The 17,673-nt window shown below is 36.3% G+C and overlaps 1 protein-coding gene across 2 annotated transcripts in view; it reads left to right on the top strand.

Annotated features, from left to right (window-relative positions):
• The window catches only part of DENND4C (DENN domain containing 4C), a 123,123-nt gene that overhangs the window by 13,729 nt on the left and 91,721 nt on the right, over positions 1 to 17,673 (top strand). The gene's annotated exons all lie outside the window — the stretch shown is intronic.

Raw genomic sequence — 17,673 nt, 5'->3', positions numbered from 1 at the left:
ACGTAGATTAAAAAAATTTGTAAAGAATTTTTATTTATTTTAGAGAGGGAGTGTGCAGTTGAGCGTGAGCTGGAGGGAAGAGCAGAGGGAGGAGGAAACGCACACTGGAAGTTTTATAGTATAGCATTTTATATTTAGGTCTGTGATCCATTTTAAGTTACTTTTTGTAGAAGGTGTAAGATCTCAATCTAAATTCTTTCTTTCTTTTTTTTCTTTTGTATATGGTGATACAATTTTGTACCACTATTGGCTGAAAGATTATACTTTATTGACATTTGCCTTTGCTCCTTTGCCAAAAGGTCAGTCATCCTTTAACTTTTAATATATTTATGTCTTTCTATTTAAACATGTTTCCAAGAGGTAGTTTAGAGTTGAGTGTTATTTTTTTAAATATAGTCTAATAAGTTCCATCTTTTAATAGGAGTCTTTTTAAAAAAATATTTTATTTACTTATTTGAAAGAGAGAGAGTGAGCACAGGCAGGATGAGAGGCAAAAGGAGAAGGAGAAGCAGACTGCCCACTGAATAGGGAGCCTGTCGTGGGGCTCAATCCCAGGATTCTGGGATCACAATCTGAGGCCAAAAGCAGACACTTAATCGACTGAGCCATCAGGCACCACTAATAGTAGTCTTTAGTGCACTTAAAATGAAAAAAAAAATCAGTTTTATTGAGCTCTAACTTATACATCATAAAATTTACTCATTTAAAGAGTACAATTCAGTGGTTCTTAGTATATTAATGGAATTTTCCAGTCATCAGTGTAATCTCATTTAGAACACTTTCACCACAAAAAGAAACCTAGTGTCCATTAGCAATCACTGTCTTATTCTTCACTTCCCCACTGTAGCTCTAGGCAACCACTGATCTGTTTTCTGTCCCTGTAAGATTTGCCTATTCTGGACATTTCGTATGAATGAAATCCTATAGTATGTGATCTTTTGTAATCAACGGCTTTTATTTTGGATAAGGTTTTTGCGGTTCATTCATGTTGTATAAGTCATTCCTTTATTATTTTTTTAAATTGTGGCACAGTTCTCATAACAAAATTCACCATTTTAACTGAGTGGGGATGGGCAAAATAGATGGAGAATTAGAGATACAGGCTACCAATTATGGAATGTATAAGTCACGAGGTGAAAGGTACACAGCATAGGGAATATAGTCAGTGGTATTGTAATAGCATTGTATGGTGACTGATAGATAATAGGTACACTTGATGTGAGCGCAGCATAATGTATGGACTTGGGGAATCACTATGTTGTGCCCCTGACACTAATGTAATACTATGTATCAACTATATTCTTCAATTTAAAAAGACAGTAAAAAAAAAAGTGGGCCATTTTGACAATTTAAAAATGCACAATTCAGTGGCATTTAGTACATTCACAGTGTTACACAACTGTCACTACTATGGAGTTCCAGAATGTTTTCATCACCCTAAAAGGAAGCTCCTTTTCCTTTAAGCAGTCACCAGGGCTCTCCTCCCCATGCTAGCTCCTGGCAACAACTAGTCTGCTTGCTTTTTCTATGGATTTGCCTATTCTGAATATTTCCTATAGATGAAATTATGCAGTACATGACTTTTTTTAAAAAAAAAATTGAGGCAAAATTGGTATAAAACATACTAGTTTCAGGTGTATAGCCTAGTAATTCGATTTTTGTATACAATGCGAAGTATCGTCTAGTTATCATCTGTTACAGATCAGTTGACCCTCTTCACCCATTTCACCCTCCCTGAATCCCCTTCTCTTCTGATAACTACTGATCTTTTCTCTGTATCTATGAGTTTTGTTTTTTAGATTCCACATATAAGTGAAATCATATAGTATCTACCCTTCTCTGTCTGACTTACTTCACTTAACATAATATAATTAAGGTCCATCCACTTGTTGTCACAAGTGCAAGATTTAATTAATTAATTAAATAATTAAGATTTCCTTCTTTTCATGGCTCAGTAATACTCTAGTGTGTGTATATGTATGCACCCACACATCTTTGTCCACTCATCCATCAATGGACACTTCAGTTGTTTCCATATCATGACTATTGTAAAAAATGGTGCAGTAAACATATGAGAGATTATATATTTATGAATTAATGTTTTTGTTTTCTTTAGATAAATACCCAGAAGTGGAATGTAACTGGATCATATGGTATTTCTGTTTTTATTTTGAGGAACCTGCATACTGTTTTCCATAGTGACTGTACCAGTTTATATTCCCACTGACAGTAGATGAGAGATTTTTTCCATATCCTCTCCAACCCTTGTTTCTTTATGTTAATTGCCATTCTAACAGGTGTAAGGTAATATCTCACTGTGGTTTTGATTTACATTTCCCTGATAATTACTGATGTAATATCATTAATAGGTTAATGCTTTCGAGGTTCATCCATGTTAGGGCATGCATCAGTTGCCCTAACTTAATTCTCCTTATGGCTGAATAAAACCCTATTTGCATGGAAAGACCACATTTTGCTTATGGATTCTGACTTGATGGATATTTGGGTTGTTTCTGTGTTTTGGCAATTTTATTTATTTCTTTATTTTTTAAAATTTTATTTATTTATTCATGAGACAGAGAGAAAGAGAGAGGCAGAGACACAGGCAGAGGGAGAAGCAGGCTCCATGCAGGTAGCCCGAAGTGGGACTCGATCCCAGGACTCCAGGACCACACCCTGGGCCGAAGGCAGGCGCTAAACCGCTGAGCCACCCAGGGATCCTTTGTCAATTTTAAGTAGTGCTACTATGAATATTTGTGTACAAGTTTTTATAGGGACATATGTTTTCATTTGGCTTAAATTTAGTGAAATTATTATTATTATTTTTAAAGATTTTATTTAATCGTGAGAAACACAGAGAAAGAGAGAGAGGCAGAGAAACAAGCAGAGGGAGAAGCAGGCTCCATGCAGGGAGAGCCTGATGTGGGACTCGATCCCAGGTCTCCAGGATCACACCCTGGGCTGAAGGCAGCGCTAAACCACTGAGCCACCTGGGGTGCCCAAATTTAGTGAAATATTGATAAAGTTGGGTTTGAATCTATTACCTTGCTATTTATTTTTAAATAAATCTATCTGTTCTTTTTTTTTTTTTTTTTTTAGTTTATTTATTTATGAGAGACAGAGAAAGAGAGAGGCAGAGACACAGGCAGAGGGAGAAGCAGGCTCCTGCAGGGAGCCTGATGTGGGACTCGATCCCGGGACCCTGGGACCACGACCTGAGCCAAAGGCAGACGCTCAACCACTGAGCCACCCAGGTGCCCTATCTGTTCTTTTTTGGATTGAATATATTTTAGTATTCTATCTCCACGCTGTCTTCATTGTCTTGTTAGCTATAAGTTCTTTTTTTTTTTTTTAAGTAGTTGCCTTAGAGCTTATAAATGCATCTTTATAATTTACTAGTTTATCTTCAAATAATGTCCTACTATGTCATGTATAACCTAGGACTCTTTTTTTTTTTTTTAAAGATTTATTAATTTATTTGAGAGAGAGAGAGAGCGAGCATAGGAGAGTGAGAGCAGGAGCAGAGGGAGAGGCAGAGTCCTTGCTGAGCAGGGAGCCCGATGTGGGGCTTGAACCCAGGACCTCAGGATCATGACCTGAGCCGAAGGTGGACACTTAAATGACTGAGCCACCCAGGCAAGCCAGGACTCTTACTTACTCACTTTCTTTTATTTAAAGATTTATTTATTTGAGAAAGTGAGAGAGCATGAACAGGTGGAAGGTCAGAGGGAGAGGGAGAGGGCAGGGAGCCCAATGGGGCTCAGTCCCAGGGCCCCAAGATCATTATTTGAGCTGAAGTCAGATGCCCAATTAATTGAGCCACCCAGGTGCCCCAGTAACCTGGAACTCTTTATTCAGTACACTTCTTTTCCATTCTTCCTTGTCATTAAAAACAGAGTAATGCTAATTTTACCTTATTGGGTTGTTAGGAGTGTGAAATGAGTCAATGTAAAGTACTTTGAACATAGCTTATGCTTTTATTTATATTGGGAATAATAGAAGAAGACTTCATTAGGATTTCTGGCATCTATAACTTACTTCTTTTCCAGCCTGCTTCAGCTAGCTGCTTCCATGATCGCACCCAAGACTGTTGGTTCTCCATTCTGGCTGTAAATTACAGTTAATTGAGCAGCTTAAAAATATGTTAATATGCCACCCTCAAATTCTTATTTTTTTGGTTTGATAAGTATTTTTTAAAGTGTTCCAGCTGTTTCCATTGTGTAGTTAGGGTGGGGAACCATTGCCCTAGACTTTATGACCGTAATCTGTAACTGAAAGTATTTTAAGCATCTGACTTCCATCTCGTCTTTTGCTAGCTTATATACTCTAGTACCCTATTTTGATATTTTTTAGATTCCATCGAGATCCAGGTCATTAGCCACATCACTTTTTCACTGTCTGCCATCCCCCTGCCTGTAGTAATTTCTTTCCTTATCCAGTTATATTGATTTGGTGAATAAAGGCCTTGCACTGGCTCCAGACTCAGTTTGGAGTCTGCAGGATGCTTGGGATTCTCTCTTCCTCTCCTCCTCTCCCTGTTCCTGAGTGCACGCTCTCTAAGATTTTGTTTATTGGAGAGAGAGGGAGAAAGTGGGCACACGAGTGAGAGAGGAGAGGGGTCAGAAGGAGAGGGAGAAGCTGACTCCTGGCTGAACAGGGAGCTCAATGCGGGGCTCCATCCCAGGACTCCCAGGTCATGATCTGAGCTGCCCAGGCCTCCAAAATAGATTAAAAAAAACAAACCCCAAAACAAAGCAACCCTATAATTGAGGCAAACTTCAGTTCTAATTAATTCATTACCTTGCCAACTCTACTTCCTTGAACCTGAGTGGCTGAGTGTGATTGGAGGAAACAGAACAGTGCTGGCTGGTCTCACTTTACATTTACGGCCACAAACATCACTTGTTCCCCCAGTGTTATTGTGTCATTTTGCTCTTCCACTCTGACTACTAAGACTATTTAATCTCTTTTCTTTCACTCTTGGCCATGTATGTATGTACGCCTTTCTTGATTGCACTGTGAAAATAAGCTCCTGTGGTATCTCTTTCTTTCCCTGATTTGCTTTATTTTCCTCATAGTACTTATGTTTTCTTAAATGATTTATTTATAAGTTTATACTTGTTTACTGATTATTTCCCAACTATAAGCTCCATAAAGATAGGGCATTTGGTGTTTTCATTGCTTTAATTCTCAGCATTTAGAACAATGTCTAAGGCTCAGTCCTGGGTTATTAATAAACCAGCAGTGATTGATTAGCAAATATAGAGCTCTTTCCTGTTAGCCACAAAACTATGAAATATTTATGAATAATCCACAGAAGACCTAGATGAAAAAGATTATGATACCTTGCTTAAGAGCTTTTTTTTAAAAAAAAAAATGACCTGAATAAAATAGCCATACCATGCTCCTGAGTAGAGAACTTTATATTGCAAAGATGTCCATTCTCCTTAAATAAACTATGTTTTAGAGCAATTTTAAAAAAATCTCAGCTCCCACCCCCACCCCTCTCCACCTCCACTGAAACTTGATAAGTATGGGTGAATAAGGTTGGAAAGTCTTAAAAAAAAAAATGAAGAGGGAGTTTGCCAGGTCAGAAAACATTTAGAGCTATTTTAATTAACTATGGGTGATACTAGCTTGAATATTGGTTAATGAAACAAAACAAAGGTTTCATTTTTAGAGGATTATATAGGGTATTAATATATGAGAAAGATGAGAAAAGAATTATTCACTAAGTTAACCTTTCCATAATAAGTAGAGGACAGAGTTAAATTTTATTCTGTAGAGCATTTTTATTTTTTTAAAGTTATATTTCATTTTTTTTTTTTAAGATTTTATTTGTTCATGAGACCCACAGAGAGAGGCAGAGACATAGGCAGAGGGAGAAGCAGGCTCCCTGCAGGGATCTGGATGCGGGACTCAATCCCAGGACCATAGGATCATGACCTGAGCCAAAGACAGATGCTCAACCACTGAGCCACCCAGGTGTCCCCATAGAGCATTTTTAAAGCAGTGATGCCCATTAGGTATATTTGAGATGTGTGGATCTCTTTACTCTTTACAGTAAGGGATCTAGTTAACTAAACCTAATCCTTAGGTCACCTTGTGTTTTATAAAATAGTTCTCTCATTCCTTGACAGCTTAATTTTTTTTTTAAATTTTTTAAAATTTTATTTATTTATGATAGTCACACACAGAGAGAGAGAGGCAGAGACACAGGCAGAGGGAGAAGCAGGCTCCATGCACCGGGAGCCTGATGTGGGATTCGATCCCGGGTCTCCAGGATCGCGCCCTGGGCCAAAGACAGGCGCTAAACCGCTGCGCCACCCAGGGATCCCTTTTTTTTTTTTTTAAGTAGGCTCTCTGCCTAGTGCAGAGCCCAGCATGGGACTTGAACTCATGACCTTGAGATCAACACCTGAGCTGAGATCAAGAGTCAGATGCCACCTAGGTGCCTGGACAGTTTAATCTGATAAAGTTGACCTCTCTTCCATTTAATTTGCTACAGTTTTCACTATGTATTTAGTAGTCAAATACTTAATAAATTTCTTGTAAACTAATACTGAATAGACTGTGAATGAGAGACTGAAATGCATCAAGTATGTATGTTTTGCTGCTTTGTGATCTCTATTGTAGATCCTCTGGGCTATTTATGAATTGGTGAGGTTGCCAGATAGAGTTTTAGAAACCTGTGAGGTGTGAATTTATCCCATAGTCACCTTATGCTCAGTGAATAAAGTTTAGGAATAATAATTCAGCTTTTAAGGAAAACAAAGGAAAAAAGTCCACGGGGGAAAACTGAATTTATTAGATACTTGTCTTGCATCTCTCTCTCTCTCTCTCTGTATACTTACATATATATAAATGTGTATGTGTATGTGTATGCAATAACTTAGGTTTTATGTTCTGTTTTTCCAGCTTTATAGAGTTCTGTTAAAGTTGGGAATATTCAGATTGGCAATTATGCTTTCTGACTACTTACTGAGTTTAAACCAATGTTACTCTACTCTGTTGTTTTCTTACTTCTTGCACTTTCCTCCATTTCCCCCTATACTTTTGTTGAAATCTTGGAGAACATGAGCTGCTTTTAAAAAAGCTTTTAATTTAGTGGCACAGTCAGTTAAGCATGTCTGACTCTTGATTTCAGCTCAGGTCCTGATCTCAGGGTTTTGAGATCAAGCCCTACATAGGGCTCTGCGCTGGGCATGGAGCCTGTTTAAAGTTCTTTCTCTCCCTCTCCCTCTCTCTCTCCCCCTTTATCTTTCCTTCTCAAACAAAACGAAACAAAACAAAATGAAACAAAACCCACCAAAAAAACCACTTTTATTTTGAAAATAAATTCAGAAAAGTTGAAAATATTGTAATGAGTTCCTTCTACACCCTTCACTTAAATTTATCAGTTATTAACATTTTATTACATTAATACACTCTTTTTGTGCATAGTATTATTTATATTTTCATTTTTTAAAGTATGCTTTATGCACATTATTGGCTTGAACTCACAACCCCAACATCAAGAGTTGCATGCTCTACTGACTGAGCCAGCCTGGCCCCTCCAGTGCATAGTATTATTTTTTGATTAAACCATTTGAGAATAAGTTCAGCATGTATTTCCTTAGAATGAAGAAATTCTCTTACAGAATATAATGGTCACATTAGGTAGATCAGCGTTGTTACAAAATGAATCTATAGCTTACACTGAAATTTCTCCAGTACTGTTTATTTATATCACCTTTTTGTTTTTCTGATCCCAGATGCATTCTAGGATTACGCATTGAATTTAGTTGTCATTTATTTGGTACTTAGTTGGATTTTCTACAGTCATATCTGCAAATAACGTTTTTATTTATCTTCTGTCTTAATTTCTTCCTTCGGTTTTCTTTGGCTTTATTTTGGTATTCCTTTTTTAGTTTATTATTATTTTTTTTAAAAGATTTTATTTATTTATTCATGAGAGACAGAGAAGGGGGGCGGGGGAGAGGCTGGGACACAGGCAGAGGGAGAAGCAGGCTCTTTGCAAGGACCCCAATGTGGGACTTGATCCCGGGTCTCCAGGATCACACCCTGGGTCCAAGGCAGGCACCAAACCACTGAGCCACCCAGGGATCCCTTTTTAGTTTCTTTAAATTGAAGTTTGGATTATTAATTTGGGAACTTGCTTTTTTTTAAATAAATGCTTAATGGTATGTTCTCCTGTGAGTACTGCTTTAACTGCATTCTGCAAATTTTGATGTTGTCTTTTGTTCAAAATATTTTGTAATTTCCTTAAATTTCCTCTAGAACACTGAATTATTTAGTAGTGTATTTATTTTCTAAGTGTTTTGAGATTTTCCTGTTATCTTTCTGTTGTCATTGTTTTGATGCTCAGATTTTAATCTCTTTTAATTTGGAACTTTGAAACTTTTCCCCCAATTTCATTATATTGACTTTTTAAAAATTCCACTCTTTAGTTTTATTTATTTGATTGAATTATAGTTGACACACAGTGTTACATTAGTTTCACATGCACAGAATAGTGACTGCACAGCTCTCTACATTATGCTGTTCTCACCACAAATATAGTTACTATTTTGTCACCATATAGCACTATTACAGTACTATTAATTATGTTACTTATGGTGTACCTGTCATCCTTGTGACTTACTCGTTCCATAACTGGAAGCTGTATCTCCCCTTCCCCTTCACCCTTTTGCCCATCCTGTCTTTCTCTGTAGTAACCATCAGTTTGTTCTCTGTATTTGTGGGCCTTTTTCTGCTTTTGTTTGTTTTGTTTCATATTTTAGATTCTACATATAAGTGAAATCATATGATACGTGTCCTTCTCTGTCTGACTTACGTCACTTAGTATAATATTTTCCAGATCAGTTGATGTTTTTGTGTATGGCAAGGCCTCTCTTTTTTTATGGCTGAGTAATATCCCATTATACACACACATACACACACACACACACATACCCATCCCACATCTTTATCCACTCATCTATCAAGATGGACACTGGGTTACTTCCATAACTTGGCTATTGTAAGTAATACTACAATAAACATAAGGGTGCATATATCTTTTTGAATTAGTGTTTCTCTTTTCTGTGGGTAAATACTCAGTAGTGGAATTAATACATCATGTGGTATTTCTAATTTTAATTTTTGAAGAACTTCCATGTAGTTTTCCATAGTAGCTGTACTAATTTACATTCCTACTAAGAGTATACAAGAGTTCCTTTATCTCTTTATCCTTACCAGTACTTGTAATTTCTTGTCTTTTGACACTAACCATTCAGATAGGTGTGAGGTGATATTTCATGGGGGCTTTGATATGAATTTCCCTGATAATTAGTGATGTTTTCATATGTCTCTTGTCATCTATATGTCTTTGGAGAAATATTTATTCAGGTCCTCTGCCCGTTTTTAAATTGAAGTGTTTACTTTTTTGGTGTTGAGTTATATACATTCTTTTTTTAAAAAAATATTTATTTATTAGTGAGAGACACAGAGAGAGAGAGGCAGAGACACAGGTAGTGGGAGAAGCTGGCTCCTTGGGGAGCCCGATGTGGGACTTGATCCCCGGAATGAGCCAAAGACAGATGCTCAACCACTGAGCCACCCAAGCATCCCTAAATTCTTCTTTTTTTTTTTTTTAAGATATTTAATTTTTTTTGACAGAGTGCACACAAGAAGGGGGAACAGCAGAGGGAGAAAGAGGAGGAGACTCCCTGCTGAGCAGGGAGCCTGATGCAGGGCTCTATCCCAGGACCCTGGGGTCATGACCTGAGCTGAAGGCAGACACTTAACCAACTGAGCCACCAAGGCACTTTGAATTATATAAATTCTTTATGTATTTTTGATATTAGTCCTGTATTGGCTATATCAGTTGCAAATATCTTCTCCTGTTTAGTAGGTTGCTTTGTCATTTTGTTGATGATTTCCTTTGCTGTGCAAAAGCTTTTTATTTTGGTATAGCCTCAACTTATTTTGGTATAGTCTCAATTTATTTTTACTTTTGTTTCCCTTGATTAGAATGCTCCCTTTGAGTTTGAGGTTGTTTAATCCCTCATGGTTAGATTAAGGCTATGCATTTTTAACTTTTTTTTTTTTTTTAAATTTTTATTTATTTATGATAGTCATCAGAGAGAGAGAGAGAGAGAGAGAGGCAGAGACAGAGGGAGAAGCAGGCTCCATGCACCGGGAGCCTGACGTGGGATTCGATCCCGGGTCTCCAGGATCACGCCCTGGGCCAAAGGCAGGCGCTAAACCGCTGCGCCACCCAGGGATCCCAAGGCTATGCATTTTTAAAATCAGGAATACTACATAATTTATGTGGTATCCTTTGTGCATCACATCAGAAGGCATGTAATATCAGTTTGATTAATCATTAATGATGTTAATTTTGATTATTTGGTTAAAGTGGTGGCCACCAGCTTTCTCTGGTGATACGTTTTATTCATTTATTTATTTTAGGGTAGGCGGGGAGGAGCAGGGATAGAATCTTAAGCAGGTTCTATCCCTGGGCCCTACTTGAGCTGATCCCACAACCCTGAGATCATGACCTGAGTTGAAATCAAGAGTGCAGTGCTCAACCAACTGAACCATCCAGATGCCCTGATACATTTTATTCTTTTGTACTGACTAGTATGTTTGGGAAAAGACCTTGAAATTGTATAAATATCCTATATTCAATAGTCTTCTACCCAGTGGTTGTAGCATCCACTGGTAATTCTTGTTTGAAACTGAATACTATGATGATTGTAAAATGGTTTTTGACCATCTCTTCTATGTTTATTAGTTGATATTCTATTGGGAAGAACCTTCTTTCCCTCTCCTTTATTCATTTATTTTATAATATCAGTGTGGACTCAAGTCTTAAAAAAAAAAAATCAGTGTATTGTAATCCATTATTGTCATTCATTTTGATGCTAAAATTATTTCCAGTCTGGCCAATGGGAGACTCCTCAAGCTAGTTCCTGTGTCCTTTTAATAGGACGCCCATTAGTCTTTGAGTAGTGCTTTCTTCTTCTTCTTCTTTTTTTTTTTTTTAAGATTTTATTTATTTATTTATGAGAGACACAGAGAGACAGGCAGAGACACAGGTGGAGGGAGAAGCAGGCTCCCTGCAGGGAGCCTGATGCAAAATTCTTTCCCAGAAGTCTGGGATCACACCCTGAGCTGAAGGTTTACTTACACTCAACCTCTGAGCTACCCAGGTGTCCCTGCTTCTTTCTTCCTCAGTAAATTCAAGGTATATCTTGTGGGTTTTTTTTTATTTTGGCACAGAGCCTAACACAGGGGTTGAACTTCCAGTTGTGAGATCAAGACCTGAGGAGGTCAAGACCTGAGCCAAGATCAAGAGTTTGACACTTAACCTACTGAGACGCTTAGGCTCCCCTATCTTGTGCTTTTCTTGCCCAACCTTGGATTTGGTCATTTCTCCAAGGAGGTCTAAAATCGTTCAGTGAGGAATGGTTTTAAGAAACAAAGATTTAGGTGCTGAGTATGTTTGTTGCTGGTGGGGTGACATTGTTTTTGGGTTTCTTTTTTAGTAGATAGGAGGAGACACTCATTTTTAACAGCTTTATTGATAAATAATTCACATATCACACAATTCATCTATTTAAAGTATAAAATTCATCGGTTTTTAGTGTAGTCACAGATTGCTCAACCATTACTACAATCAGTTTTATCACCCCCAGAAAGAAACAGCATACCCATTAAAGTCATTCCCCATTTTTCTCTATTCCCCTGATGTAGGCAGCTACCAATCTACTTTCTCTTTTTATAGATTGCCTATTTTGGACATTTTGTATAAATGGAACCATACTATATGTGGTGTTTTGTAACTGCTTTCATTTAGTGTAATGTTTTTAGGGTTTATCCATGTTTAGCATGTATCAGTACTTAATTCCTTTTTATTGCTGAAGATAGTTCATTGTATGGATGTACTACATTTTATTTACCCCTTTATCTGTTGGTGGATATTTGGGCTGTTTCCATGTTTTGTCTAGTATAAATAATATTGAGATATTTAAAATTTTTAATTTTTGGATTATTTTAGGTTTACTGAAAAGTTGGAAAGATAGTACAGAGAATTCTTGTATTCCTCTATGGTTAGCATTTTACATTACCATAGTATATTTGTCAAAGCTAAGACAACATTGTTATATTGCTCATAACTAAAATTCAGATTTTATTTTAATCTTACTAGGTTTTATGTTAATGTGCTTTTTCTGTTCTATATTCCAATTCAGGGTACCACATTACATTTAGTATTTATATATATTTTAAAATCATGAGTTCATACTGATACCTCTTATTTCATTTCAATAGACATATTCTTACTTGCCCTCGCCTGTCCTGTATTTCTCTCTTTTCTCACAGAATTCTGGCTTCCAACAATTGTTTAGTTATAGAGTACATACAGAATAATGTTTGAATTGCTGCAATCATACCACTATAAACTGTACCACTATGTCTAAAGTCTGGGTTTCTTTTTTAGTTCTTTATGTTAAATTGTTTAAGTTACTTGAATTAGTTCTTTTTTTCATTTCCCTTTAGGTGATTATATTGTTAATTTGGTACACAATTAGGTTTATTGGCTCATATTATTAATAGTGAGGTAGGTATTTAACCAGGTCAAAAAAATTTTTAATGGAATTTAGAAACTGTTCTTTTGTAGACTTAATTTAACCTTTAGAATGGATACACCCAGCTTAATGTGTTTTGTTTGAAGTTGGTAGTGTTTACAAGAAATCTGAATTAGTTGCCGATATTTTAAAACTTGGAGATTTACATAAAAATCCTGATTTCTGGCTTTCTAAAGAAGGCAAAAAAGAAATTCTGATTTTGCCAAGTCCGTTTGGCAACTATTAGATAGATCTGCCTAGTAGTGGCGGCCAGTGTTGTCTAGTTCCCACGACTCTTATATTCTGCTTGACCCCTTTAGGCATTTGTGTTTACAGCCTTTCTTTACAACCCTCCTTTACAAAACTTTCAGTGGCAGGTGAAATAGTAGAGAATTACACTGCTTTGTGGTCTGAAAAAGGAACTGATTTTGTCTGAAATGACTTTTGCAATTTTGTAATTCCATGACTCAGCTAGTTTAGCTCATGTTGATAATGCTTTCTAAATGGATTCACCAAGGCACTATTTTAAATTACTTAAATGCAGCAAATAACTTTGATAAAACTGCACTCTCATTGTGGTTTAAATGACATTCACCATTCATTCTGCATGATTTGGAACACCAAGGAACACAAGGTATTTTTGAAGCCTTAAACAAATCTTTTTGTTACAGGTGAGAGAATTGTGTAAACTACATTTAGCTTTATAGATTGAAGTTATTGACATTTTGTTGATGTTGACAGCATTCATTCATTAAAATGTTACCATTCTTTTTTTTTTTTTTTAAAGATTTTATTTATTTATTCATGAGAGACAGAGAGAGAGAGAGGCAGAGACACAGGCAGAGGGAGAAGCAGGCTTCATGCAGGGAGCCCGACGCGGGACTTGATCCTGGCTCTCCAGGATCAGGCCCTGGGCTGACAGCGGCACTAAACCACTAAGCCACCTGGGCTGCCCAAAATGTATACCATTCTTAACAGTAGGGTGAAATGAAATTGATTTTGAAAGATTATTTTAGCAATAGTTGGAAAATGAAATTTAATTATATCTATTAGTTTTTATAAATATTTTAATGTTCTCAAAAGCTTTTGTTAATGCGGAGTAATTTTTACTAGAGATAGAGAAAGCCATTTCATAGTGATAAAGAGGGGTCAATTGATCAAAAGGGCTTAGCAATTCTAAATGTTTATGCCCTTAACAATGGAGCTTCAAAATATATGAGTCAAAAACTGATAAGAGATGAAAGGGGGAGTAGACAAATGAGCAATTATAGTCAGAGATTTTTTTAAAAAGATTTTATTTATCCATGAGAGACAGACAGAGAGAGAGGCAGAGGGAGAGAGAGAGAGGCAGAGGGAGAAGCAGGAGGCTCCATGCATGGAGCCCAACGTGGGACTCGATCCTGGGTCCCCAGGATCACGCCCTGGGCCGAAGGCGGTGCTAAACCTCTAAGCCACCCAGGCTGCCTTGACCACAGTGTAATTAAATTAGAAATTAATGACCAAAGATTCTTGGGAAATTCCCAAGTATAAAATTTGGAAACTGGAAAACATACTTTTAAGTGATCCATTGGTCAAAGAAAATACTTTAAGAAAGGGAAATTAAAAAGTGTTTTGAACTTAAGGAAAAGAAAACACAACATACATAAATTTTTGGATGCCACTGAAACATTACTTGGAGACTTATAACACTAAATACCTACAATAAAGAAGAAGAAAGATCTCAAATCAGTGACCTCAGTTTCCACCTTAAGAAGCTAGAAAAAGAAGTGAATTAAATTTTGCATAAACAGAGGGAAGAAAATAATAAAGATCAAAATAGAAATCAGTGAATTATAAAACAAAATAGAGAAAATTAATGAAACCAAAAGCTGGCTCTTAGAGAAGATCAGTAAAATGATAAATTTCTAGCCAGATTGGTCAGGAAAAAAGAAGACCCAAATTAGTAATTTTGGAAATGAGAGAGTTGACGTCACTACATATTCTACAGATATTAAAAGTATAAGAAGGCGGGACACCTGGGTGACTCAGCGATTGAGTGCCTTCGGCTCAGGGCGTGATCCCAGAATACCAGGGTCGAGTCCCGTATTGGGCTCCCTGCATGGAGCCTGCTTCTGCCTTGGCTTGTGTCTCTGCCTCTCTCTCTCTGTCTCTCATGAATAAATAAATAAAATCTTTAAAAAAAACGAACCCTAAAACCGGTATCTTTCATTAACATATATAAAATTTCAAATGAAATTTTAGCAAATAGAAGGGATAATATATCATGACCAAATGGGAGTTTATTTCAGGAATGCAGTATTGATTAATAACTTGAAAATTAATCACTGTAATTTACTATGTTAAAGATAGATGTTTCATGTCAGTAGCTGCAGAAAAAGTGTGTGATAAAATCTAACATCTATTCCTGATAAAAGTCTCAGGAATAGAAAAGAACGTTGTACATCATATTTACTGATAAAGGACTGAATGTTTTCCCCATAAAATTAGCAAAATGAAGATGTCTACTCCCAACATTTCTCTTAAAAAAAATTATTGATTTTTTAAAAAATAATGTCTGCTTGAACTCACGACCCCGAAATCAAGGGTCACATGCTTTACTGATTGAGCCAGCCAGCAGCCAGGTGCCCTCCTTTATTTATTTATTTTTTTTAAATAAAAGAAATGTATATTAAAACAATCTCTCTACACCAATTTTACTCTAACCCAATAAACATAAGTACAATTGTAACGCCCTTTAGACCATAGAAATATTGTTGCCATGGTAAATTGGCATATTCTTTTCAAAAGGCAAGAAGGTAGCATATAATAATATTTATACATGAGTTTATATACTCTGATCTAGAAAGCTGAATCTGGAAGTTTATCCTATAACATAACTGAAGCCCAGAACGTTCATATGGAGAGAGGCTTGTTGATACATTCTCTCTTTTTTTAATTGTGGTAAATATGCATAACATTTATCATTTTAATCATTTTTAAGTGTACACTTTAATGTCATTAAATACATTGTCAGTGTTGTATAACCATTGCCACTGCTATGCTTAAAACTTTTCCATCATCCCCAACATAAACTCTGTACCCATTTTTTTTTTAACCTTGTACCCATTAAACAATAACTCTTCATTCTCCCCTTTCCCAGCCTTTGGTTACCTCTACTTTACTTTATATGTCTCTCTGAATTTATTCAGTGTACCTCATATAGGAACCATATAATATTTGTCCTTCTGTGTCTTTTTGGCTTATTTTACTTAGCATGAGGCTTTCAGAGTTCAACCATGTTGCAGCTTTTATCTTTTTTTTTTTTTTAATTTTTTAAATTTATTTATGATAGTCACAGAGAGATAGAGAGAGAGGCAGAGACACAGGCGGAGGGAGAAGCAGGCTCCATGCACCAGGAGCCCGACGTGGGATTCGATCCCGGGCCTCCAGGATCGCGCCCTGGGCCAAAGGCAGGCGCCAAACCGCTGCGCCACCCAGGGATCCCCATGTTGCAGCTTTTATCAAAATTCAATTCCTTTTTATGATTGAATAATATTCTATTGTATAGATATATCATCTTCTATTTACCCATTCATCTTTTGGATGGATATTGGGTTGTTTTTATCATTTGGTTATTGTGAATAATGCTGCTCTAATGATGCTAAGCAGCTTATTGATCATTTGTATATCCTCTTTGGTCAGCATTTCTTTTGAACACTCTACTGGATGTTCTAGCCAGTACAGTAAGACAAGAAAAAGATATGAAAAGCATCTATATTGGAAAGAAATAAAATTGTCTTTATTTGTAGACACATTACTATCAATGTAGAAAATTGGTGGTACTACAAAACCAGATCTACAACCTTTAGGCAATTGTATGAAAATTGTATAAGATCAAGATATAAAATCAATTATATTTCTGTGTAGTAGCAAAGAATAATTAGAAATGGAGCTAAAAAGGAAATGGTGTTATTTTACAATAGCATTATTATGTACTTAAGCAAAATCTGATAAGATATGAAAGGTGCTGGTAAACCATAAAACATTGATGAGAGGAATTTTTACAAATCTAAATAAATGCAGAGATAAACCTTGTTTGTGGTTTTGAAGATTCAGTATTGACCTAGATTTTTTTTAAGACTTTATTTATTTATTTTTTTGAGAGGGAGAGAGTATGAGATGGGGGAGGGTCAGAGGGCGAAGCAGACTCCCTGCTGAGCAGGGAGCCTGATGTGGGGCTGGATCCTGGAACTCCAGATTTATGACCTGAGCCAAAGGCAGATGCTTAACTGACTGATCCACTCAGGTGCCCCTGATCTATAGTTTCAACACAATTCTGATTAAAATCCTAGTAGGCTTTTTTTTTTGGGGGGGGGGGGTAGAAATGGATAAGTGATTCTAAAATGCTTATTGAAACGCAAAGGACCTAGAATAGAATAATCAAAACAATTTTGTAAAAGAACAGATTGAAGACTAATACTTCCTGATTTTAAGATTTATTATAAAGCTACAGTAATCAAAATTATTTAGTACTGATAGATCAGTGGAATAAAGAATCCAGAGGTGAATATAAAACACGTTGAGTAGTTGGTTTTGAATAAAGGGACAGAGGCATAACAGTGGAGAAAAGTTAGGTTTTTCAACCAGTGGTGCTGGAAAAATTGGATATCTATATGTAAAAATTGGTTCTTTATTCATACCTCACACTAGATACAAACACTAACTCCGAATTGATCATAGACCAAAATGTAGAATTTGAAATTATAAAACTTTTAGAGGAAAATACGGGAGAAAACCTTAGTGACCTTAGATTAGGCAGTGATTTCTTAAATATATCATAAGCATGACCCATAAAAGAACAGATTGGTAAATTGGACTTCATCAAGTGAAAAACTTCTGCTTTTCAAAAGGTACTATTAGAGTTAAGAAAAAAACAGTCATAGATTGGGGGAAAATATTTGTAAAGCATATATCTGAGAGATGATTTTTCTATAGAATATATAAAGAACTTTCAAAACTCCAGAGTGAGGTGCCTAGGTGACCCAGTCTGTTGAACGTTCAATTCTTGGTTTTGGCTCAG

This window comes from Vulpes vulpes, chromosome 12 (assembly GCF_048418805.1).
Source record: "Vulpes vulpes isolate BD-2025 chromosome 12, VulVul3, whole genome shotgun sequence".
Lineage (NCBI taxonomy): Eukaryota > Metazoa > Chordata > Mammalia > Carnivora > Canidae > Vulpes > Vulpes vulpes.
Note: the sequence above shows the minus strand (reverse complement) of the source record. Positions and strands in the feature narration are given on the sequence as shown.